Source organism: Camelus ferus, unplaced genomic scaffold (assembly GCF_009834535.1).
Source record: "Camelus ferus isolate YT-003-E unplaced genomic scaffold, BCGSAC_Cfer_1.0 contig299, whole genome shotgun sequence".
Taxonomy (NCBI): Eukaryota; Metazoa; Chordata; class Mammalia; order Artiodactyla; family Camelidae; genus Camelus; species Camelus ferus.
The window spans coordinates 160,228-186,435 of NW_022588424.1; the positions used below are offsets into that span (position 1 = coordinate 160,228).

The following is a 26,208-nucleotide window of genomic DNA, read 5'->3' on the forward strand; positions in this document are numbered from 1 at the left end:
TCTGAATAGTTTGAGCATTTTTAACAAGACAGGAAAGCTTTTAACTCACCACTTTGTTCTCCTGTCTTCACATTATGAAGTTTAAATAGCTTCATTTAAAAACAAGTGTTCTCTCCTCTCAGAATGTGCCTGTGGGATGCTGGGTTTGGAGCATTTCCTCTGTCAGGCCATGCTGAGGGCACCTGGCCCTCTGCCTTCACTGAGCCTTGGTAAATTTCCTAATAACCCAGATTCACCCAAACCCTCCTACTCCTGAAAGTTCCTTGCCCTCATCTTGCTACTTGAGGACCCAGGCATTTTGGGACTTGAATTTTGGTTCTGCCACATTCTGACTCTGGCACTGGACAGGATGTCTAAAGTCTCTGAAACCCAATTTCTTCATCCACAAAGTAGGAGAGGAGACACAATGTGTACAAATCAATATGGAGATAATTCTATCCAACTTTGGTTACTGTCATCACTTCTGCTTTATTTTCACTCTAATTCTTGGTTTCTGATCTTACTAGACCCTGAACCCTCCACTCTACTGCACTGGGATAGCCTGCTTGCTTTCATTCACCAGGTATCAGACCCAGATGTGTCTCCTAAGCTCAGTATCCCTGTCTGCATCAAAGCATCAGGGCCTCAATGCCTGCAAACAAGGCTGAAGTGATCAGAGGCTCCTGGTTCTTTCCCTAATCTGTACCTGAATACTGAGGGCCATGCATGCCAATAGGATTCATTTTAATTAGGAAGATCAATAATTCTTCCTTTATTTTCTTTCAATAGATATAGATTTATATAATTGCCTTCCCAGAATATATTTAAGCTCCAGACTTCTACCTGCCTACATGGGAAGATTTAGAAATCCCAGTCATCCAAGTGCTGAAGAATTTAGGACCTGGAGTCAGAAAGACTGGCTTCAAATCCTAGCTTTGCTATTTAGTAGCTATGTGAATTTCAGGAAGTGTTTTAACAGTTTTTGCCTTAGTTCCAACCCTACCTATTTATCTCAAGACAGATATTTTGTGCAGAGGCAGGAGCATGTTATGGGGCAGTAGAGACATAGTTTCAAATCTTACTTCTAATGTTTATGGGATAAATGATTTTGAGAAAAATCTCTCTGCTTCTGTTTTTCATATATTGAACAGGATAATGATGCACAATAAAGGCCTGTGGAAAGACTAATGGAGGTAAGCTTCTTTTCATTTGGTCTTGGAGACTATCAGCTGCTTCAGCATCAGCTACTTCCCGGCCACTGGCTGTCAGAAGTGGATGATGAATGCAAACTTCATACCTTTATGAGAAGAATATGGACTCAAAAATTGCTATTGATACTCGTTGCAGAGTGGAAGGACTGTGTGATCCAGATTAGTGACGAGAACAGCAAACAAGGTTTCTCCATCAAGCAGGCTGTCTGGACTACAGCTGTGCCTGTCTGCCACTGAGTAAGGGACATTCATGTTATAGACCAAAGAGAACTGGAGAAAGGAGCATGAATCTGTTCAAGGTTGCATTGTAAATGCCAGTCTGAGTGGTCTCAATTTGGTTATTAAAAAAAAAAAAAAAAAAAGATGTTCCTGCACTGATACTACCATGCCTTGAGACCTGGGGCCAAAAAGACCTGGCAGAACTGAAAATTTTCAATCTCTCTGAAGAAAGTGATGCCCACTACTGTGTTGTAAGGAAGCCCCTGAATAAAGAAGGTAAGAAACCCAGGACCAAAGTGCTCAAGACTCAGTGTCCTGTTACTCCATGTGTCCTGCAACAAACACAAACATCAGTGTATCTCTCTGAAGAGGCAGAGTGCTAAGCAAACAAAGGATAAGCCTGCAGAATATGATACACTTTTGGCCAAAGGAATGAAGGAAGCTGAAGAAAAATGCCAGGAACAGTTTGCCAAGAGACAGGGCTGTCCTGAGAGCTTCTACCTCAAAATCTGAGTCCACTCAAAAACATGACATGATTTTTCTAGGAGTAACAAATTAACAAGATGAGATATTACAAAAGATTAAATGAGATGATAAAATCCATGAATATTATATTTAACCACAAAAAGACTGAAAATGTAAATGTTCTTTCTAGCTCCCGGAAGGGTGCCCTCACATAAGAGTCATAGAGGTGCTCAAATGGGTTAAAGGAGAGAAAGACAGATTCTCAGTCTTCAACCTGCTTTCCATGGTACTCCGAATCTCTCCTACTTTCTCTGTCTTCATGCCCTCTCTCACGTATTGCTGTTGGTGTTGCCAAAACATGGCCTCTGTACCCCACTTACTGAATTGAGACTGGAAGACAGAGTTTCAGATGAAGTAGAAAGGGCAGCTTTATTTCTTTGCTAGGGAAAGGTCACTATGGGTTAATGCCTCTAAGACTGTGAGCCTGCTAGGGAGAGACGGCAAGGGGTTTTATAGTAAAAGTTCAAGAGTTCAAGGGGTGGGGCTAGTTTCCATAAAGATCACATGGTGGGTGGGGGGGGGGGGGCGGCTAACAGATTGTTGCAAAGCTATTCTTCTTTTTGTAGATGCAGTGGTCCCCTTCCTTCTGCTAGGTATGAAATTCACCTCTAGTTTTAGGACCCTCTTAATATTCTTGTACCTAGAACAAAGGACTCATAGGAAAGGGCTCTATGGAAAAGAGCTCTAGAAAAACTCTTGTGCAGTTTAAAGTCAGGTTGATAAATGCTTTTAGCCTTTTAAGTGGGCTGAGGTCTGGGACCTCCTGCTGCATGCTGAAGTGTGCAGCTCAAACAACAGGATGCAAGGAAATCACAAGGGGTCAAGAGGAGGGCACTAAGCATGATCCCTGCACACAGCATCACAAGGGAGTTGGGCAGACTGCCCAAGCCTCCCTCCTTTCCAGCCTAACCCTGGTCAGCAAGAGCATGAGAAAAGTTTATACAGTTACAAACACCATTACAGATATCAGATGGTCACCGATGACAATAGGGTCCTGCTCAGTTTACACTGGGACTCCCTCCTTTCTCTTTTCTGGGTCAGCTGCCCAGCCCAAACCAATAAATAACAATAATAACAAAATCACCTGCCTATAAATCTCAGTTCTTACCACAGACTGCCCCTTCCTGCCTGAGGTTTTATTTCCAAGTTCTGATGCCTCTTCTCTGAGGGGCTTCTCTGTGAGGGATGCCCTCATAGGGCTGTGCTTACTGTGATAAAGTGCTGAGTAGCAGAGCATGCCTGAAAGCCCACACATCCCTGTAGCCATCCCAAGACAAGCTGCTTTTAACAGTAGGGCAGCTGGTTGAATGCGATTCTTTTGACAAAACTGCTGATGGATTGAGGAAGCCGTGTGGGAAGGGAAGAGCTCTGAAAAGATCTCTCTCTGTGTTTCTATTCAGGGTGAGCTCCCAACCAGTCCCAGAACAGAGTGCTTTTAGCATCACGTGACTTTCAAACTTTAAGAGAACATCCCTACATGGAAACCTGGAACATTTGTGACTCAGAAGGCATTCTCTTCTGATTTTGAATAAGGAAGGTGAAGAATAGATTCTTAAGTGCAAGGCAAAAGTTGTTAGAAACTGTCCCCAGACTAAAACACTGACAAATACAGAGACTATATGAACAGCCAATATTGGGAATGAGTTTGTATTAGGAGTATATCTTGTCTCAATTTAGTATCTCAGAATGTTGTAGCTGGATACTCTAGAATGTGAGTCCAGACTCAAATACTGGTAGGAGATAAGTACATTATCTCAATGAGAGAAGGTGCCTGGTGGGGACTGTGGCATCAGAAGAGGGCTCACATCTAGAGGGGCAGATGCAGCTCCACTTCTGGTGATTGTTGCTTTGATGTTTGTTGTCAGATTCTCTAATTTGTTAGGAAAAACTGGATTTTAAGATAAAATCCCTTTAAATATTTGCAGCTAATTAAACAAACAAGGTACTATGTGGGCCAAGTGGTTGCTGTGTTTTAACTGCCAATCTAGTTAATGGACTTTTATTTTTTTTAAAGAAACTAAGGCTCAGCAATGAGAAGTGACTGCTTCACAGAAAGTTGTCAGAGATAATTATTCGAGATGTGATTGTTTGTAAGCCCCTAAAATTCACTTATTAAGACCAATGAATGCCGTGGCCACTTGAACACTAAAAATATGTGGCTGGAACCTAAGGTGGTAGATCAAAAAATTAATTCTTCACTCCCCTTTAAATAGAACTGTACATTCATGCCATTACCATGGCTTGGTGGTGAGTGGAGTATATTTACCCATCCTTGACTTTGAGCTTCACCTTGTGGACTACTTTGACCAATGGGATGTTTGTGGATATGACTCAAGCATAGGCTTAAAATGTGCTAGTATGGTTGGTCTGCTCTCTGCTGCCATCACCATGAGGAGAACAAGCCCCAAGTGGATGCTGGTGCTGGAAAAATGCCACACCTGATTCTAACTTGCAGCCTGTAGCTAGGTCAAATGGAGTTCAGGCAAGATAAGCCAAACTCCAGCCAGTCTGCTGATGTGTGAGTGTGAAATATTTATTTATTTTTTTATGCCACTGGAATTTTTGTGGATCTTTGTCATACAGTGATATCTGATGAATACACCAAGGACTGTGCTCCCAGCCAACCCAGGCAAAATTTACATCCTTAGTGGAACTCTAATTACTACTTCTTCTATATAAGAAACATACAGTTAGCCACAGGCTGGGTGGCTTAAACAATGGAAACGTATTTTCTCACAATTCTGGAGGCTAGAAGTCCAATATCAAGGTGTCAGCAAGTTTGTTTCTGTTTTTGTTTTTGAGGCTTCTCTCCTTGGCTGGCAGATGGCTAACTTTTTGCTGTGTCCTCGTATGTCTCTCTTCTGTACTCATACATTTCTGGTATTTCTTAGTATGTCCAAATGTCCCCTTATAAAGATATAGACAGGCTGGTTTAGGGCCCGCCCTAACAGCCTTACTGTAACTTAATCACCTCTGTAAAGACCCTGTCCCCAACATAGTCATATTTTGAGGTACTAGGGGTTAAAGACTTCAACAGGTGAATTCTGAGGGGACACACTTAAACTATAACATAAAGGTTACCAGTTGAATAGAGTGGCCATTTCTTGTCCACACTCAGTCACATTGAGAGTGTTAAAATGCCAAACCACATCGGATTCTGGGACAACCTGCAGAAACTAATACCGGATATATATGGCCATGTCATCCTGGTGGTGCTGGTGAGGGTGGTGGGGGCGGTATTCAGCCTTCCTCACTTGGGATCAGGGTCTGCTCCAACAGTTCTGACTGCTGTTACAAAAGCTTGTCTCAGCTCTCAGGCTGAACTAAGAAAGGCCTTGGCTGACCAAGATAAAATGAGATTTAATTAACCTCCTTGAACACCATCCTCCAAAAGCAGCCTTGTCTGCTTTCTCGCATCTGCCTGCTGATCCTCTATCACCTGTCCTTAAAAATTCATGATGCACATTTGCCTGGTTCCTTGTGCAGCCTTTGTTTTCATGCTGCACGAACCCCGAAGTCAGACTCTAGTAGCACTGAATCCAGTCACATTTGAGAGCCCTATCGATTCTATTCAAGACTTTCCATGGAGAATGAGAAGGATGTTCCCCTCACTTACCCACCCATAAACACATCTAATTAGAAAATGACACTAGACTCTTCTTTTTTCTCCTTTCTCCTTGGTTTTCCCTCTCATCCTTGGATACCTCCCCAAATTATGCTCCCAGCAAGTGAGCCTCCCCATTAGGTGCCACCCTCCTTGGAAGTTTGGTCCAGTCTTTTTCTCTCCTTTTGCAGAGCGTCTATAGGACCAGCTCTTTCTATGGGGGAAGCTGGGACATGGAAAAGAAAGGCGGTCATTAATGGACCCTGGGGATGACTCAAGGAGAGTGCCTGACATCACGGAACATCCTGTGTGCTACTGATCACACAGCAGTGGTAGGAGGAGAGTGAATATCAGGTGGAAACCTAAAGCTAGAACAGGAGGATTATACAGGATGCCTTAGTACTTCAGAATGACTCACTACTGTGACCTTCCCTTGCTGAGTGTGGCTACGTGTGTGCTTACAGCATTGGAGGAGTGAGGAGAGAGACGTTTGGTTGCTGAACACCACCACTGAAGATGACGCCCAGTGCAGCCCCACTTGCCCACACTGTTGGAGTTGCAGAAACACCTGAAGACTGTTTCTGTCTTTTCTCAACAGCAGTGGTCCTCAGCCTGGGCTGCACTTCAGAATCACATGCAAAGCTTTTAAAAGCCCCGAGGCTCACACAGCACTCATGGCCAATTCCATCTGAAGGTAAAACCCAGGCATTGGTATTTTTTATTGCTCTGCTGGTTACTCCTTTAAGAACTAGCTCTCTAGACCCTGGCTGCTCAGAGTGTGGTCAGTGGTCAACAGCACTACCAGCCCTTGGGAGCCTGTTGGAAATGCAGAATCTCAAGCCCCACCCCAGACCTGTGGAAGCGGAATCTGCATTTTAATGAGATCCCCAGGTGATTCCTAGACACATGAATGTCTGATGAGTGCTGAGCTGTATCATCTGTTCTCACCTTTGGCTGCACACTAGTAACGCATGGAGAGCTTTTAAAATGCTGGTGCTCTGGCTGCACAGAAACCTGATTCAGCTACAACCATGGGAGTGAGAACCAGACACCAGATTTTTTTTTTTTTTTAAGATCTCAGCAGGTGATTCAAATTGAGAACCACTTCTTTAGGCTCTGACATTTATCTGTTTGAAACAAATTTTCCAAACACTCAAATGCTGAAGGCTTAATGGGTCTGTGAGCTATCCTCTCTCCCAATGCCACAGCACCAGCCAGGAGTGATGGTCCATCAGAGGGGCTGTTGAGTAACTACAGTTTGGACTTCTCTGCTCCATTGGTGCTTGCTCATTTCGAGAATCACTGTGGCTAGTGGGACCTGGAGGGCCTTGAAGTGAATTCTAACAGAGGGTCAGAATGATGGCCCAGATATTTTATTAGGAACCTTCAGGAAAAGTTCTGCTAGAAAGAGATCCAGACCTGCTCCCATCCTGCAGTTAAGCCTGGGATGGGCTGGACCAAGCTGCATTTGTGGACAGACATCCCAAGTTGTGAGGGCCTCAGGCAACTGGAAATGACTTAGGGGTCATATCACTGTTTTTGTTGCTGTTGAATTTTCTTAGCCCCACTTTATAAATAAATAATGAAATTATTATTAAATATATAACAATAAATATATCATGGATTAATTGTGTCCCCTTCCCACAAGGATATGTTGAAGTTCTAAGCCTCTGTACCTCAGAATGTGACCTTATTTGGAAACAGGGTTTTTATCAAGGTAATCAAGTTAAAATGAGGTCATTAAGATAGGTCCTAATCCAATATGACTGGTGTCCTTAAAAGGGAGGGAAATTTGGACACACAGATAGATGTGCACAGAGGGAAGACCATGTAAAGACACACAGGGAGAAAGACAGCCATGGGACTGGAGTGATCAGTTTACAAATCCAGAAACACCAAGGATTGGTAGAAGACACTGGAAGCTAGAAGACAAAGGATTCTTCCCCTCGAGCCATCAGAGGGAGCATGGCCCTGCGGACTGCTCAGTTTTGGATCTCTAGCTTCGAGGACTATGAAACTATAGATTTCTGTTGTTTTAAGTCACTTTATTTTTGGCACTTTGTTATAGCAGCCCCAGGAAACTAGTACCACAAGTAAGACTCAAAATGAATTAAAATGAAATTCTCCAAAATGAACCTAAAGAAAGAAAAAACTGGATGAGGAAATTCTAAAATGGAACAGCTCTTTTGAAAGATTCTTTTTACTGATAAATATAAGTACACAGATGCTTAAAATAAAAAGCTGAAGAGCTCTTTGCTTAAAGATGTCATATTTTCCAGCATTCAATGAATGGAGCTTAACTTAGAACCATTTGTGGAAATGCGTTTTCCCCTCTGAAATCATTAAAACATACATTGTTGCTCTTTATGTTAGTTTTATGATGCATGTTGGGATTCCAAATTAAATATTGTTTAGATGCTTAGGCATCAAGAATTGTTGTTTCTCAAGGAAACATAACACTGGGTGGGAGAGTATCTTTTTATATCAAGGCAGTGAATCTTTAGTCAATGGTCAAAATGTACTCTACAGTAGGATTTTACTATGACATCAAAATATTTTGATAGGCCAAAAGACTAAGAATACAGAATGACCTCAGTGTTCTACCAACCCTAATAGCAAGCACATTTGCCAAGAAGTCAGACAGCGCCTTTTAAAACATGCTCATATCTTTTGTTTTATTCTTTGCTTCTGTGTCAGTAACCCTGACAGTGCTAAATCCAAGGGACCTGGAAACCTTTTCATATTTCCCCTCTCGATAGCCTCAGATGAAAGTACACATGCTAACTTGGCTGAGCTTTTTCATCAGTTCCTGAAGTTTCTACAAAAGCATGTTGCTGACCAGGAAACTGGGTCAGGCAATTGTTCTGCAATAAAGACGATCTTTTGAAGTGTCTCAGCAGCTGCCTACCTTGAACAGGAGTCCCGTGGATCAGGCTCTTCACAAATTGAGCCTCAGGGCTCAGATATTATTTCTCTTGCTTTAATAACAATGGAAAAAAAAGTTGCCCCTTTTTTCCCCTACCTTCCTTTGGGCTTTCTGATTGATGAACCTATTCACTTAAACAGAGAGTTTTAAAAATTGCTTTAAAAAATACCACCACTTCCTGAAATATGTTTGTAAAGGAAGGCTATCTCTTGAAACTATAAAGCTGGTGCATAAGAAATACCTTCATGTTGCCATAGGACACCCACCACTGACTTGGGCAGAATCTCTAAGAGGCAGTCTGATTTAGACTGGAACAGGATTTGATTTTTCAGAGTCAGAGGTGTTTTCCAGACTTTGGGATTTCCCACCTGCCCCCAACAGAGGCATTTTTTTCTCCCTGAATTTCCTCAGTCAAAAAAAGAAATAAGTTGTGGTTTTATTTTGATATCAACTGACAACGTTAGCATATTCAGAGTGAAATATGTATAGCTCATCTGATCAGATATCCTTTAATGGGAACATGAATTATGAATCAATCAAGAGCTGTCACCAGCTATGTTACCTTGATATTAATAGCATGAACAGTCAGCATGGGAAGTATCTGGGGCACATTTTCCATTAAACCCATATTGTCTTCCAAGAATGAGACAGGGACAGAGGAGGGAGAGAGGGAAGCCGGGTCGGAGAGTGGGCTGGAGAGATCGAAGGATAATATTATATATGAGGATTTCTTTTAACAGCCAACAGAATTCAAATAACTCACTTGTTAGAGTCCTAAGCTGACGCAGTTTTGCTCAGATCATGCAACCTGAGCAAAGAGATATCATCAGGAGATTAACCTGTGTTACCTATGGCCGCGCCTCTTTTTGTATGGCCTGAAGGCAAAAGTGATTTTTACATTTTGCAAGAGTTGAAGAAAATTAAAAGAGTATTACTTTGTGACATGAAAATTATATAAACCCCAAATTTCAGTGTTCACAAATAAAGTTTTATTAGAACACAGCCACAACCACTCCTTTATGTGATGTTTGTGATCCCATTACAGTGGCGGTGCTGAGTGATCGCGACAGACCGTGTGGCCCACAGAGCCTGAAATACTTGCTGTTTATCCCTCTGCACAGATAGCTCACCGACTCCCTGCGTATTCAAGTACATGCATTTATACATGTGCCCATATTCGGACATATAAATGCAAATCTCATTCGTCCATCTATATATCTAATCTGTGTAGCTAATATTTTCCTTACAAACAAAAGCAAACCTTCCCTGCAGCTTTTCTTTCTTCTAGTTTCAAAGTAGTATAAGCCCTGAAACGTAGTAACTGTACATCTCTGTCCTCTTATTCCATTTTCATTGTTAAAAACAACACTGCAGAAAGAACTGTTTTATTCTACTGTGTGTATACCTTGATAAAACTCAAAGTTTCTGATATTTACTCTGGTTTGCAGGATAGTATATACACCCAGGTTCTGGGCCTGTAATGGAATCTGATACCCCTATAATAGCAACTTCAAAGGTAATATAAAAATGTTAGTAGTTAATATGCTGAAGCCTCAAATGCCCATCTGGTGTGGCAGAATACATTTCCTATCACCTGTAGTTAAAAAGAGACTTAAATTCAGGCTTTTAACTGGGGATTATTTAATCTGTGTTTTAAATGAATAGTCAAGGAAGAGCTTAAACATCATTACTTCCAGTGGGAGAACTGTGATCCTAGAATTAAAGACATCTTCATTTAATTTTTATAAAATGATTAACAGGATGCTGGAGGTAGCCAGCTCAACTGTTTGGCCAACGTACCTCAGATGATGTGATATAATAAAGAATATAACCAGTCTTTGTCCCTGGTTCCTGGCACAGAGCTCCAAAAACACTTGGAATTGTCCTGATAGGAGTGTCTGTTGTGAGTCATTACAAGCCCCTTTCCACCATACCTGAGTTTCTGTTTAGGTGATTCATGGTGGGCTCCTAGACAGTTTCCAGGGAGGGGCCGACCATGCCCAGAAAGACTAAGCACATTATTGGAACTTTCAGCAACCCTTCCACCTCCACCAGCCTCCATGGAGAAAAGTGGAACTGAAGACTGAATTCAGACATATGACTATGATTTAATCACTGCTGTCCACCTAGTGAAACCTCAATAAAAACTCTGAAAAGTGAGGTTCAGAGAGCTTCCAGCTTTATGAACATATTCATCAGTGTACCAGGAGGGCGGCACAGCCTGGGGTCCCACAGGGATGGAAGCACTGCACCTCTCTTCCCCAGACCTCGTCCTGTTCACCTCTTCCATTTGTCTGTTCTTAAGTTATAACTTTTATAATAAAAGGGTAATTGTAAGTGTAGTGCTTTCAGTGAGTTCTGTAAGTCATTCTAGTGAATTATAAAACCAAAAAGGTGATGTGAGAACCCCCAAATGTGTAGCCAACTGGGAAGAACTGCAAGTAGCCTGGGGACACCAGAGGCTAGTTCCTGGCATCTGAAGTGGGGACAGTTTTACAGGACTGAGTCCTTAACCTGTGGGGTCTGTGCTCACTCTGGTAGGTAGTTTCAGAGTATAGTTTAGTCGTATCAACTATACTTCAATTAAAAAAAAAAGGAATATAATTGAGTTGTAAGACATCCAGTTGGTGTCACAGAATTGTTGCTGGAATGTGTATGGTAACTTGGGCCGGGCCCATGCTATGTGCTGAGGGTGGAAAGATGGGTAAGTCAGTGATCGATCTCAAAGTGCTCACAACCTGGGTGTGTAACTGTTTAATAAGATCAAAATGTGATCGTAGCGAAAGAGGGTGAAACTCATCTCTTAAGAAAGGAGTGAGAGGAGTGGAACGTAAAGAGGAAGCAAAAGGCCTCTTTTTCAGTGTTTAAGGGTAAACACACTGTAAACTATGAAAGTTGGGGCTCTATTCCTGTGTCCATCCTGCAGTTTTATGTGTGCTCGCTCCCAGGATCTATTTGTTCCTGAGTCTGTGTTCTTGGGATCCTCTCCAGGTTTGCGTTCTTGGGGGTATTCTTCTACGAGGGATTTGTAGTGCGTGAAACTATTTGACACTAGAAAAAGGGAACATTTTCCCCAAAGTGAATGGATGCAGAAGCCCTCACTGGGGTAAGTTCTTCACTTGTAAAGAATAGTGTCCTCTCTAATGAGAAGCTGAACCTTTGGGCTGGAAAGCAAACTGAGTGGGGTGGTTTGTAACCTGGAGGGAATTGAGAAGGCAAGAGTTACGGCCGTGGACTCTAACTTCCTTCTGAAGAAAGGCAACATGGTTAAATCAGTTTCTAGTAAAGGACGGGAAGGGTTGGAGGGAGGAGGATGGGGAGCCAGGAAAAGGGGAGTTACCAGCTAGAGAATAAAATGACCACAGCAACAACAAAACTGCAAAGGAAAGCTGCCAAGGGGATTGTATCAGTATTATTCTAGTTATTTTAAGCAAGAAAGAATTTAATACCAGGACTTAGGTTTTTACAAAATTGTGGTTGGGCTAGAGGGAGCGGGCTCTAGACTGGGCCTCACAGTAGTGATTTTCAGCACAACAGAAATAACACACCCTAGTCATGGCTGCCTTTGTTGCCATAAGACAGCTGGGACATTGGGCATCAGCAGCCGAGTCCTGGCTCCAGGAGCACCGTGCTCCAGCTGCGGTCCAGGGCTGAGGGAGGCCGCACATGTCTGACAGAGCTTTAGTCTTGCTGGCAGAATGGATACTGTCGAAACCATCCCCTCTCTCTCCACCTTCTCCCCACTTACTTCAGTGCTAGTGAATGGAGAACCTATTTTGCATTTGCAACCCAATTCCCATCTGGGAAACGTTTCGTATCTTTCTAACTTCTGCAGTGTAGGTGGAAATTAGAGTTATTGAACGAATGAACCAGTCCACCGTAGCTTCTATGGGATGCTGAACGGGTACTAGGACACCAGCGCTTCTTAGTCTTGTCATCCTAAACCTGTACTAGAGAAACTTGGTAGCTTTTATGTTCTTGGCAGTTTGGGACAGCTATTGTGAGAGTGTGCAAAGAATGAGATTTCAGTCCATATCTGAGGTAAGGTTTACAAGAGGGGGTGGGATTATTATTATTATTTTGGGGGAGGTCCTACGTGCTGGTTGGTGGCAGCAGAAACAATCTTACAGAGAGCTGGGAAGAGTGTAATAGAATTGAGGACCAGGCTTATAATGATCTCTTTCCACCTAGAAGCTCTAATCCTGAAGCTATTCTTTGTTTCCACATCAGATGAATTTATACTGTTTTAATAAAGAGGCCACTTTCTCATACTTCCATGTTATGGATGTGACCTATGCTCAGAATATCAAGTCAAACTTCCAACAGGTGGGCCCTCCTTTGGAGAATTTTAAAGAACCCTAGACGTGTTTAGCACAGTAATTAAATAATTGGTATATTTAGGCATGAGCATCTTATTCATTCATCAATCAGCTTTATGATTTTTAATTTTCACTCTATTTAACAGACATTTACAAAGCACCCATTGTATACTAAGCCCAAGAGAAAATAGAGACAAAAGACTAGTTCCTCACCTCAAATTGCTCACAGTTTAGTGACAGATATGACAGTAAATATGCCAAAACTATGTAGTGTTACCAACTGGTGATTATTAACATCTATGGAAAATTTATAATGATTTGGGTACTGTGCTAAGTTTTTTTACTTATGATGTTGCATTCAATCTTTACAGCAATCTTTGAATGTGGTACTATTAATACCCATCTTATAGATAAGTAAACTGAGGCAGAGGGGGGCATATAAATACTTTAAATGGACTCGGCTATTAAGTGGTTAACGGACAGTTTAAACCTTGCTACGTGACTGCAGAACTGAGCTCTTGACTACCTGCTCTGCTGTAGTCAGTGGTGAGAATACTAGCCCATACTTTTCATTCACTCTGGGTAAGATGACTCAGAGAACTGAACCAGAGAGAGGAGATACAAATGGATATTTTCAGCTGAGTTGAATGGAACTGGCTATGTAAACAGTTGAGGGACCATTTTGGGGGCAGAAGGATCAGTATGGAATGCAGGCCCACAAGAGTGAGAGGGTAAGGCATGTTCTGGAATTTGCAAGTAGTGTACATGGCACACAGTGTGGAGCTGTGTAAATCAATAGTGAGAGGAAGGCTTTGTGAGCCTTGGCAGGAGTTTTAACTAAAATCAGCAGGTATGGAAGGATTTTAAGCAAGTGAGAGCTAAGATCCTTTAGAAAGGCCTCTCTGGTAATATCTTATATGCAGGGCACTGATCTTGGAGCAAGAACTCTAAAAACAAAAGTAAAAATATTGCCTGCTATTTCTTGGCAAGGATTTAATATTATATACGTTGAATGTTAATACCAAACACCCTGGTTTTAAAATCTCATTTAAAAAGTCAGTCTCCCATTGACTCCCATTTCTAGCACTCTACAAAAACTATCCTGGAAAAGCTGATCCAGACCTAAGGAAAGCTGAGAAGGATAATATAATGAGCCTGCCTTTTGAGGCTCCAGTCTCTACCTACTCCTGTATCCAGTCAGATGGGCTGACTGTTGATTCCTCTCTCATGTGCAGAAACTGAGGTGCATTGATGAGCTCTGGGATGGGCTACACTCTACTCCCTTTCTCAAAGTCCATTGTGTCCAAGTATGCTGGTGGGTTAGCCCTTCCCACTAAGATCTGTAGACTGAGAGATACCGTCCTGCAGGACATATTGATTCTGCCTGACTGCTAAGGCAACTTCAGGAACGAACAGCCCATTCTAGCTCTCTCTGCTCTACTTTTATAGATGAACCAAATAAAACACATGAGACCTGAAATTTAAAAAATGGTGGAGGAGGGTCTACTGAATGGTGGTGCTGTGCAGGAGTTACGTATGCAACCTCTGGATTCGGTAGTATCTAAATTCAAATATTAGCCTCAGCATTTAGCAGCTGTCACCTCCCTCTAAGCCTCAGTTTCTTTAACTGTATGAGGTAAAAATAGTACCTCCTTTACAACATGTGGGAAAGTAAAAGAGATAATCCATGTAAATGTTACCACAGTCCCTATCACAAAGTATCTACTCAATAAAACATGTTTATTATTGTTGTTGTTCTTCTGGACAAAGAAGGAAATGGTACATTTGGGGAAATTTCTCTTCTCGCACATTCTAACCCAGGAAGGATGTTAAGCAGATGAGATAATCTCAGAATCTTTGCATTATCTTCCCTGGAACAAATGTGGATAGCAATGGAACTACTTTGGGAGATGTCCCTCCAGCCACTTTTTGACTAGCTTTATCTAACCCCACTCTTCTGTCCATTCAAAGAAAAATGGGTTACAAATTGATCTACAGATTGAGTGCAATCCCTATCAAAATTACAATGGCATTTTTTCACAGAAATAGGAAAAACGATCCTAAATTTTGTATAGAACCACAAAGGACCCTGGATGGCCAAAGCAACCTTGAGAAAGGAGAACAAAACTAGAGACAATACACACCCTGTTTTCAAACTATATTACAAAGCTATAATAATCAAAACAGTGTGGTACTGGCATAAAAAAAGACACATAGACGAACGAAACAGAATAGAGCACCCAGAAATAAACCCAAGAATATATAGTCAACTACTCTATAACAAGAGAACCAAGAACACACAATGGGGAAAGGACAGTCTCTTCAATAAATGGTTCTGGTAAAACTGAATATCCATCTGCAAAAGAATAAAAGCTAAACCCCTATATTATACCACATACAGAACTCAACTCAAAATGGATTAGAAACTTAAATGTAAGACCTGAAGCCATAAAATGCCTAGAATAAAAGAGAGGGAAAAGCTCTTTGACATTAGTCTTGGCAATGATTTTGGGGATTTGACACCAAAAGCTTAGGCAGCAAAAGCGAAAATAGACAGGTGGGACTCTATCAAACTAAAAAATTTCTCCATAACAAAAGAAACCATCAATGAAATGAAAAGGCAACCTATGGAATGGGAGAAAAGATTTTCAAACCACATACTCAATAAGGGGTTAATATCCAAAATATACAAGGAACTCATATAACTCAATAGCATAAAAACAAAAATGGGCAAAGGACTTGAATAAACATTTTTCTAAAGAAAACATGCAAACAGTCAATGGGTACGTGAAAAGGTGCCCAATATCACTAATCATCAAAGAAATGCAAATCAAAACCACAGTGGCATGTCAGCTCACACCTGTTTGGAAATATATGATCAGAAAGATAAGAAATAGCAAATGCTGGTGAGGATGTGGAGACAAAGGAACTCCTGTACACTGTTGGTCAGAAGGTAAAATGGCATAGCCACCAAGAAAACAGTATGGAGTTTCCTCAGGAAATTAAGAATAGAACTACTGTAAGATCTAGCAATGCCAGTTCTGAGTATATATGCAAAAAACCCCACAAATCATTATCTCAAAGAGGTATCTGCACTCCCATGTTTATTGCAGCATTATTCACAGCAGCCAAGGTATGGAAATAATCTAAGTTTTGGTTAGTGGATGAATGGATAAAGAAAATGTGATAGATAGATGACAGACAGATAATTATTCTTTAAAAAAGAAGGAAATCCTGCCATTTGCAACAACATGGAGAAACCTGTAGGGCATTATGCTAAGTAAATTAAGCCATACAGATAAAAACAAACATTGCATTCCAGTTGCCAGGGGCAGGATAGACGTTAAAAGGGTACAAACTTTCAGTTGTAAACTGAGTAAGATCTGAGGATCTAATGTATCACATGGTGACTGTAGTTGATACTACTGTATTGTATAATTGAAATTTGCTGAGACAGTACATCATAACTGTTATCACATCAAAAAAGGTACCTATGTGAATTGATGGATGTGTTAACTTGATTATAATCATTTAACAGTATATATCAAACCATTACACTGCACATCTTAAATATTTACAATTTTTATTTGTCAATTATACCTCAATAAACCTTGAAAAAATAAAACTATCACTAAAGAAAATTAAACTCTTACAATACTTGCAAAAACAAAACAACCAACCAAACAAAAATATAAAGACAAATGGGTTAGTGGGGTCTCAGCACATCCTCTGAGAAGGACTTGCTGCCTATAGCAGTTCCTTTCATCCCCTGATATGAGATGTAGTCCTTGCTTAATGTTAAATAACATCCTTCTTTCCTCTCTCCTTCTGCACCCATACCTTACTCCTCCAATCAGAACACAATTGGCTGCCCATTGGCGCACTGACAATGACGCTTCCTTTTATTGGTTTATTAATTCTAAGGCCCGTGTAAAGAGTTGGCACTTCGTTAATGGACCATCTGCTTTAACTTAATTAAATCATATTAGATTGACTATTAAAAGATTAAGCAGTAAAGATTAAATAGTACTAGATTTAAAAAAAAAAATGCCAAATTGCAGTGTACTGATCTGAACAAAATTATTTTTGCCTCTATTAAGTACCATACACACTAAATCAAAACCTCTCAATATCTAAACCTAAGCTTATTGTGAGTGATTTTTACTTCCTTTTTTCAAGGTGAGAGGATCATAAATAATATTTCCAGAACTCTCTTCCTTCCTACCACCACTGTCCCAAGCACACCAAGGCTAATATCTGCTCTTCTTTCCTTATCTCCAGGATAAGATGGTCAGAAACCAAACTTTAGGAGATTTAAACTCACCCACATAGAACACAAGGAGGAAATGTGAAGACAATAACCAACACAGAAACAGGCAGTAAGCTGAGGTCAAAGGTCACCAAGCAGAGGAAGCCAAGGTCAGAAGAGCCAGCCTTGGCAGACACATTAAATAATTTCAGTTTGCTTTTTGGTGCTCTCTGCACCCAGTATTGTTCAACAAATAAAGACCAATGATACGCTAGATGTGTTGGGAATTTATAAGTGTCCATTTCTTCAGAGTTTATAAACCATGTTCTGTGCTTTGGTACCCTATTAAAATCAGCCAGTCCACTGCCTCACTTCCTCCATCTCAAGATGACAACAAGCTAATCTGATAGCATGCTAACATGTGACCTTCTGAGCCATCTCCTCTCTTTATTTGCAATGTAAAAGAAACCTGAATAAATTGCGATAATGTCTTAACTCCAAGGAATGCCTCTAAAGGGGTGTCAGGTTTGTGGGCAGACATTTTTGAGCAAATTCTGACTTCACTGCTTACATGCAGGGCAGACTTTGAGTTGCAGGGTAGGATGACTGGGGCTTGAGGAAGTGGTAAGGTTTCGTTCTTTTTGATCAGTCTGCAAAAGCATCATTTCAGGCACCATACAGATGTATAGATGTTAAGTTCTTCTGGACATTTTATAACTTCCTGTGAACTCAAATGCTGAATTACGCTAACTTAGAAACTGATAGAAGTGACTCTTAAGCAGTAGGGTTGAATCACAAGTCAGAATTGTAATGCTGATGGTGAAGATCAGTTAGGATGTCTCTATTTTATGGGAGCTTTATTACTTCAATCAACAATTGTTCTTTTTATTTTCAAGAAACAGAAAGAAGCAAACAACAATAAGATGCAATGGAAAGGGAGTGGATTGGAGATTGCAAAGTAAGTGGAAAATACTTGAACGTGCAGAAGATGAGAGTAGGAAGGAATACATTATAGACTTTGTGATGCTAATCTGGGTCAGGAATTACAGTATACAATTTCATCAGCATGAAGTGAAACACCCTCTCTAAAACACAGGGCATGTGCCTTTTGATAGATTGCATTTTGAGATCTTTTAAGGGAAGCCATTGACATCTACATTGTTATCTGCATAGCAGCCTGTGTGGGGATTTGAAACGTGTATGTGAGGAGAGTGGGGATAAATCATTTCCTGAAATATTGAAAATTAAATATATAGAAGGAAAGATGTAGTAGATGACCAGGTCTATAAAGGGACCTGTAAGACTAGGATTTCACGGTGAGATTTTGCATGATGTCAGACATTTGAAGGTTTTGGGTTTTGTTGTTGTTTTTTTATCTGAAGAGACACAAGACATTTACATTTTTTTTTTTTTTAAATAAGCTTCCCCAGTAAAATGGGTGCAGACTTTTGAAGGAACATTCTGAGAAACAGATCTAAGATTTGTGTTGATGTTCTTGATGGTCATCACTGTTTGCTGTCACAATACTAAGCAGGGCAGTAGTGCAGAAGTTTGTCTGAGTTTTTCTCCACACTTTTCTCCTTATCACAGGCAAAGATAGCTCTGCCTTTCCCAAGTACCTGGTGTTAGGTTGAAATTTCATGTAACTCCCTGGCAACTTAGAAATTAAGCCAAGTTGGAATTTGACAATTACCTAGAATGTGGCTGTAATAAAATGGATGTGAACATAGACGGTGACTTGGGAATAATAAAATTTTAGAGCTTAATTTAGTCATAGCAAGAAAGACATCAATGTCACTTTTCAATTTGACTTCCACTTTTGGTTTAGCCCAAGTTTTCTATGAATGCTCACATCTTCTTTCTTACCCATTTTAATGACCTGTAAGCTTTGAATTTTGAGAGGATAGCTGAGATGCTTCCAACAGAATAAGAAATGGAAGTCCAAGGAACAACTGAGTTTTTCCATATAATCCTTTGCATTTTCTAAAGCTAGAAGGTACTAAATTTGAATCCCTTGCTTTCAGATGTCTTGAATGGAAGACCATAATTTTGGAAGGCTGGAAACTGCAAAAGTGAAGATTTTTGACAGTTTTCACACTGATTACCTTCAGGGTAAGAATAATGATGATATAAGCTGAGTAAAAAAAAAAAAAATGTAATTTCATAGAACTCTTAAGCTCAGTTTTCTACGAGCACTCAAAATATTGTTCTTATTTTGATGAGAAATCCCTTTGCCTTGAAGTGAAAAGAGTAGTGTAATGAAATCCAGCTATTAATGAAATAATGGAAAGAAAACTTATTAAGAAGACCCCGGGCCCAATGCATTTGCAAAAATGTCAGTTAGACAGGGGGCAGAGGTGATGTTTCTGACAAGGTCACTGGCTATCAAAGTCTGGAGAACAGACACTGAAGGTCAATAGTTGCATCCATGTAGAATAAAAATGAGCAAGGCTACACGGTACCTCAGAACTAAGTCTTGCAATAAGGGCAGCAACAATTAAGCTATTAAAATGGCAAAGACTAAGAAAAAGAAGTGTAAATAGAGCCGGTCTGTTCTGCCTCCTGCTGCTAGAGGTCCTATATCCACAATTCTGGAGAGTGATTCAGAGCTGCTATGATGTAGGACTTAAAATTTAACTCCCTCCTCCAGACATACTAGTGGGTGGATGAACGGTAAAAGTTTTCTTGGGTTTGTTCCAAACACTTGACCTTGGAAACTATGGCCTCATATTGGGACTTCCTTCCCAGAACAAATGTTTAGATTTCTAATACACTTCCTTCTATTACCAGGACCTGTATATTTGATTTTCCAGGTCTTTCTATGTTTCTCTCTAAAATTTAACCCAAAGTAAGAGAGATCCCTGGAGACAGAAATGCAGCAGTAACTTAAGGAATACAAACAAGTAGATGTGGTTTCTAAGGGGAGGCTCCAGTACTGGGAGGAGATTCACATCCTGTCTAGTTGAAGAGGAAAGAGAAGACACAGAAGTGCAAAAACCACTCTTCAAATGTCTATAAATATCTAACAGGAAATGAGTGTTGGATTCATTCTGGATGGCCTTAATGGGTCATACCAACCCATTGAAGTTTTACATAGAGATTTTTTTTTTTTTACCTCAGTATAAGGGAAAAATTTCCAAAACTTACAACATTTTAGAATTAACATTAATCTCTTTCAGAGAGAATGTTTAACCATGCAGGATGACTATTTATTGGACTGTTTTAGCAAAAAAGTTAAGATGCACTGGATGGGAAATTGGAAAAATGACCATTTCTGGTTCTTCAACCATGGGATTGTATGATTGTATTATACTATAATTCTAAAAGGCAACAAATAGTATGACCATAGAGACATTTCTCTGGATTTACAGATGATTAAAACTTCATCACTTAAATGCTGGGGAGGGTATGGAGAAAAGGGAACCTCCAACACTGTTGGTGGGAATGTAATTTGGTACAGCCACTATTGAAAACAGTATGGAGAGTCCTTAAAAAACTAAAAATAGACCTACCCTATGACCCAGTAATCCCACTCCTGGGCATGTATCTGGAGAAAACTCCAATTTGAGAAGACACACCTACTCCAATGTTCATAGCAGCACTATATACAATAACCAAGACATGGAAGCAACCTAAATATCCATCAACAGATGACTGGATAAAGAAGTTGTGGTACACATGTACACGTACACACACACACACCAGAATACTATTCAGTCATAAAAAAGAATAAAATAATGCCATTTGCAGCAACATGGATGGACCTAGAAGTTAACATACTAAGTGAAGTAAGTCAGAGAAAGACAAATATCATATGATATCACTTATATGTGGAATCTAAAATAAAATACAAATGAACTTATTTACAGAACAGAAATAGACTCACAAACATAAAAAACAAACTTATGGTTATCAAAGGGGAAAGGGAGGAGGGATAAATTAGGAGTTTGGGATTAGTAGATACAGACTACTACATACAGAATAGATAAACAACAAGGTCCTACTGTATAGCACAGGGAACTATATTCAATACCTTGTAATAGCCTATAATGAAAAAGAATATGAAAAGGAATATACACGTATAACTGAATCACTATGCTGTACACCAGAAATTAACACACTGTAAATTGACTATACTTCAATTATAAAAAAACTTCATTACTTTCTCCCAGTCTTTTGCTGCTTTACTAGTGTTAAAAATTTGTAAGAACCCCAATCATTATTTTAATTTTGACTTTATACTATTCTCAAGTAAACCATTTCATGCATAATCATTGCAATGTCCTCAGAAGTTCTATAGGATTGTTGTTGTTGTTGTTATTATTATTATTGCTGACATTGGGCTGTCATGTAGGGTCATCAGATGTTCACCTGTAAATGTCATCATGTTGCTGGCCTGGAACAGCAACATGTTTCGGTGTTCCTATATGGAAAGTCACATATTAACTCCTCTGTCTTCATGATATGCTTTTACAAATACATTTACTTGGAAAATAGCTATGATTATACCCAGAGTTGTGAGGTTGTTTGCAAAAATGAGTTTCTTTAGGGAGTGTGAAAAATAAATGAAAATTAAATTAGAAACATGACTCGTTTGACTTAAAAATGGACAGACTGGGAGATCAAAATTTGTAGATATTGACAGTCATGTATAGAATAGATAAACAAGATTATACTGTATAGCACAGGGAAATATATACAAGATCTTGTGGTAGCTCACAGCAAAAGGGAATGTGACAGTGAAAATATGTATGTTCACATATACCCGAAAAATTGTGCTGTACACTGGAAATTGACACAACATTGTAAACTGACTATAACTCAATTAAAAAAATGGTAACTTTCAATATTCATTAATCAATCAACAGATATTATTATATACTATGTAGAACATGTTGCAATATATATCATGAGGAGTATAAAGATGTGTATGCTGTGAATGTGGGGTCTCAAGAACCTTGTAATTTAGTGTGGAAAATCTGAAATTTAGTATCATAAAGCAACAAATACTAAGTGGGTAGTAAGTGACTGATTATTGAGTCTGAGTTATTAGAAAACTGATAAGGAGAGATTTTGGGTTTTTTAATAAAATATAAAATATGGTTAAAAATAATACAAAAGAACTTCCAAACAAAGAAAGTCACTTTGAAGCACCCTGAGATCTACTCCCCAGTATCAACTGCTTTTAATCACTGCTGCTTCTTTTTTCCTTTTGATGTTAATAGTATATCCTAAACACATATACATACCCTCACACAACTGATTTATTAACTTTATAGAGTTTTGTTTATTACACTTTGCTATACAGACGACGATCTAGCTCATTTACAATACCACAGGTCAGCAGTTGGTTAAGGAACAAGTACAGACTTTGGATACTGAAGCACTTTATACTGAAAAGTGAGTGAGATGGTCTATTCATTGATTTCTATCATTCTGTATGTATGGGCTTGTGGTCTATTTCCCAAAATGTCCTTTCTGGTAAAGCATTTCTTATGAACATGAAGTACAGCCTCTTCATTCTTGCATTTATTTATTAATTCACTCAATAAATCTTTATTCAGTGCTTACTATATGCCAGGAACTAGGCTGGGTGTTGGGAATAAAGTCCAGAACAACATTTTCCCTCATGAAGCTTATTTTTATTCTGAGTTGACAGCCTCTTTGCTTTTTATCTGTAGTCTGGTCACTGAGACAGATATTGAACAGATAATTATAATTGTGCTGTGTGCTATGAAGAAGTGTAGGGTAATTTGCAAGTGTAATAAAGGGGTACCTTCAAGTTACCCTGAAGGTCAGGGAATTTATAGATGATTAAACTTATTACTTTCGCCCAGCATCTTACTGCTTTCATTGGTTTTAAGAAATAAGAATTCCAATCATTATTTTAATTTTGACTTTATACTTTACTATACCCAGCCTTTATGAGAAAATGGCATTTCATTTGAAATGTGAAGGATGAAGAGGAGTGGATGACAAGTCATAGACATGCACCAGGAAGAGGATTCCAGACAGAAGGAGCCATTGTGAAGTGAGAATGAACATGGTGTGCTGGACAGACAGGAAGTGACTTCTCAATTTGACAGAACTTTAAAATCAGAGGTGCCTTCAGTTCATTCTTCAAATGCTCTTTACAATTCTTCAGATCTTTAATTTCTTTAAAATAGAACTTGCAAGTAAAGAATACCATGCCATCCTTCCACTCAGATAGGAAAGGAGGCATTAGATATTAAATACTTGTCACACATCCCTCTTAGCTCTTTTAAAAACTGTGAGATACACATCCTAGCTCCTTATTTATGGACAGCCATACCCCGGCACCTACTTACAAATGCTCTTGTTACTTTACTGTAGATAAATCCAAATATCTAATGAAAATCATCTAACTTAAGAGACCAAAACCAAGCTGTTCTAAGAATGTGTGCTGAAGCAGAAACGATAACGTGCCATTCAGAATTCAGTCGAAGGTTTTCATGTCCTTCCGCATGACATATGTGGGATCTAAGAACTGAGAGAGTTGAGTGAGCATGAAAAGAACACTTTTAAAGACTCTGTTCCTGCTTCTCCCTCCACCTCCCAGCATTGCAGAAGCACAAATAAGAGAGGGGACTTGTGGATTGAGCATGAGTACCAATACAGCACTTTTAAGTGCTATTTCCCCCTTTGAGCATCAGTGAATCTAAGAGCTAAGAAAAGGAGAGAGTGCAGGTGTATAACCTTCCACTTGTTCTCTCTCCAAAAACCCTCTGAGGTGCTTTCTTCTCCCTCTTTCCTTATGATTTCATATTTAATATATGATCAGTAGAAAGAAGGGAAAAGGCTGTCAACTCAGGATAAAAAAAAAAAACAACTAGTTCTACCTGCCTCCTTCCTTTTTTTTTTTTTTTTTCCCAGAAAATCTAGCATTTGTTTTTAGATCAAAGGCCCATGTGGAGAAAGGTATACACTAAAGAGCTGAGGGGAATGTGAGGGGTGATGTTTATGGGCAAAATCGGGCCATGTGGTTATAAGACCCATGGTATCACATAAAAATGGGGACTTAAGGTATATGTTAATGGTTAAAATGTGTAACTCCCCTATATTGCTTTACTAAATCCACATATCAACCTATGATGATTTAATCTTAGTCAATAGTGATTCATATTCATTCAGGCACATTTCTTAAATTTTTTATCAATATTAACTTAATGAAATAGAGTGGAAGGTAGTTTACTTATAATGTCTGGGAAAGGCTTGATCTAGTTAATGATATTTCTGGAGTTCAGCTGTCATAAGTCCAAAGGAACACTGTCCAGTCATATAATGTAAGCCACATATACTTTTTAAAAATGTTGTAGCCACATTAAAAATGTAACAATAAATAAATAAAATTAACTTCAAGGACATATTTTATTTCATTCCATATAGCCAAAGTGTTATTATTTCAACATGTAATCAATACGAAAAATTGAGACGCTTTACATTTTTTTTCATGCTAAGTCTTTAAAATCTGATTTGTATTGCACTCTTAAAACACACTTCAAATTGAATGCTAAGTGTTCATAGAAATACTTGATCTGTAAACTCCAGAAAATTTAGAGTTGAAAAAGTAGATCCACATGGAGAGAGTAAAAAGATCGTGGTTGCAAGGGGTTGGAGGGAAGGAGGGATAAACAGGCAGAACACGAAGAAAGTTTAAGGCAGTGACACTATTCCAGAGGACAACATAGTGGAGACATGCCATTGTACGTCTGTCCAGACCCACAGAATGGACATCATCAAGAGTGAACCCTAATGTAAATTATGAACTCTGGGGTCATCTGGTTGGTTCACCAGAGTGGTAACAAATGTCTCATTCTGGTGTCAGATACTGATAGTGGAGGAGGTTGTGTGTGTTGGGGAGAACACGGGGTATGTGGGAACTCTTTACTTTTCTGCTCAATTCCTCTGTAAACCAAAACTGCTCTAAAAAGTAAAGTCTATCAAAAATTAAATTATGAACTGACCAGCAAACTTTCTCTTCAAACTTTCATTCTAACTTCTGTTTCTTCTGAGAACTTAATATATGTTTATATAATGTACCATACAGTTTAGCACTTGCATAGTATCTTGTAATTAAAATTTTTTTCTTCCCTTTTAGTTATGTCAACTACTAGGCAACAGAAGTTTGTGCTCATGTATTGTGCTTATTACATTGAAATTTACCTTCCAATCTATTAGCAGAATAGAGTAGACATAAACATATACCTTTGAAACCATTACCACATCAAGGTAATGAACACTGCAGGCCCCAGTCACTGAACCTAAGAGAGTAGTGAGAAAAGTTCTTTTCCTCTCTTACATTTGCTTTTCTGATTATAAAGGTGTGCACTTTAAAATGGATCAGTAAAAAAATTTTCCTAATAAAAATTTTTGACTCTTGAAAGTTTATGGTATTGAGATCCCTGAGCAGAATCCTATTGCTATGACGTAAAATGGTGTTGCTCCTTCATCTGAGCCCATCACCTCTCAGAGTCTGTGGAGAGTGGTAGAAGGAATAGATTTTCCATAGCACTCCTTTAAAAATTAACATTTGTGAATCCTCACAATTTTACTCAGGGAAGTAGGTGAGGAAGTGTAGATTTAAGCAAAGAAAATGCTTTCAAAATAAGTGCATTATTACACACTTGCTTCAGGGATTAGCAATACCTCACTACAGACAAATTGGATGCCTGAATCAATAGTATATACTGTGAAGCCAAGTGCTAAGTGAGTCCTGATTTCTGGATCCTTCTGTTCTGTTACAGTGATTTCAAATACCATGACCCCTTCTATCAGGACTTTTCAGACATGGGCTGGGCAGAGCAGTAAGTATCAGGCCATTCAGTTCATTTCAGAGAGCACTGATTGGAAACATGACACATTGATTTGTGTGTAGAACAGAATAAAAAGTGCATAAGACATAGTCCTTGACTGCAAAGAGCATTGCTTGTCTGGAAGTTGAGTTCTCTAATGAAGATAGGATACTACCAATATACTATTTTATTAATAGCTTCAAATTCTAGGCTCTTGGGGAAATTCTTTTTTTCTACTTTTCTTCCTTATAATGATAAATGAAGATTAAAATGCTACCTGATGTTCTAGAACACTGTCTTCCATTTCTCATGTCCAAAAAATTCTGGGCAGAATTGAATCAGAAAAGCCCTTTCAGAACCCAT

The 26,208-nt window shown here is 39.3% G+C and overlaps 1 long non-coding RNA gene and 1 pseudogene across 1 annotated transcript; both read left to right on the forward strand.

The window, feature by feature from the left end:
* The window catches only part of LOC102507975, a 146,861-nt pseudogene extending 144,566 nt beyond the window's left edge, over positions 1–2,295 (forward strand).
* Positions 2,296–16,764: 14,469 nt separating this feature from the next.
* LOC116662523 lies at positions 16,765–25,339 on the forward strand. The gene is made up of 4 exons (XR_004318484.1): positions 16,765–17,202; positions 17,929–17,990; positions 19,057–19,144; positions 22,952–25,339. It is a non-coding gene; the product is annotated as an uncharacterized LOC116662523 (long non-coding RNA).
* The last annotated feature ends 869 nt before the right edge of the window (positions 25,340–26,208 follow it).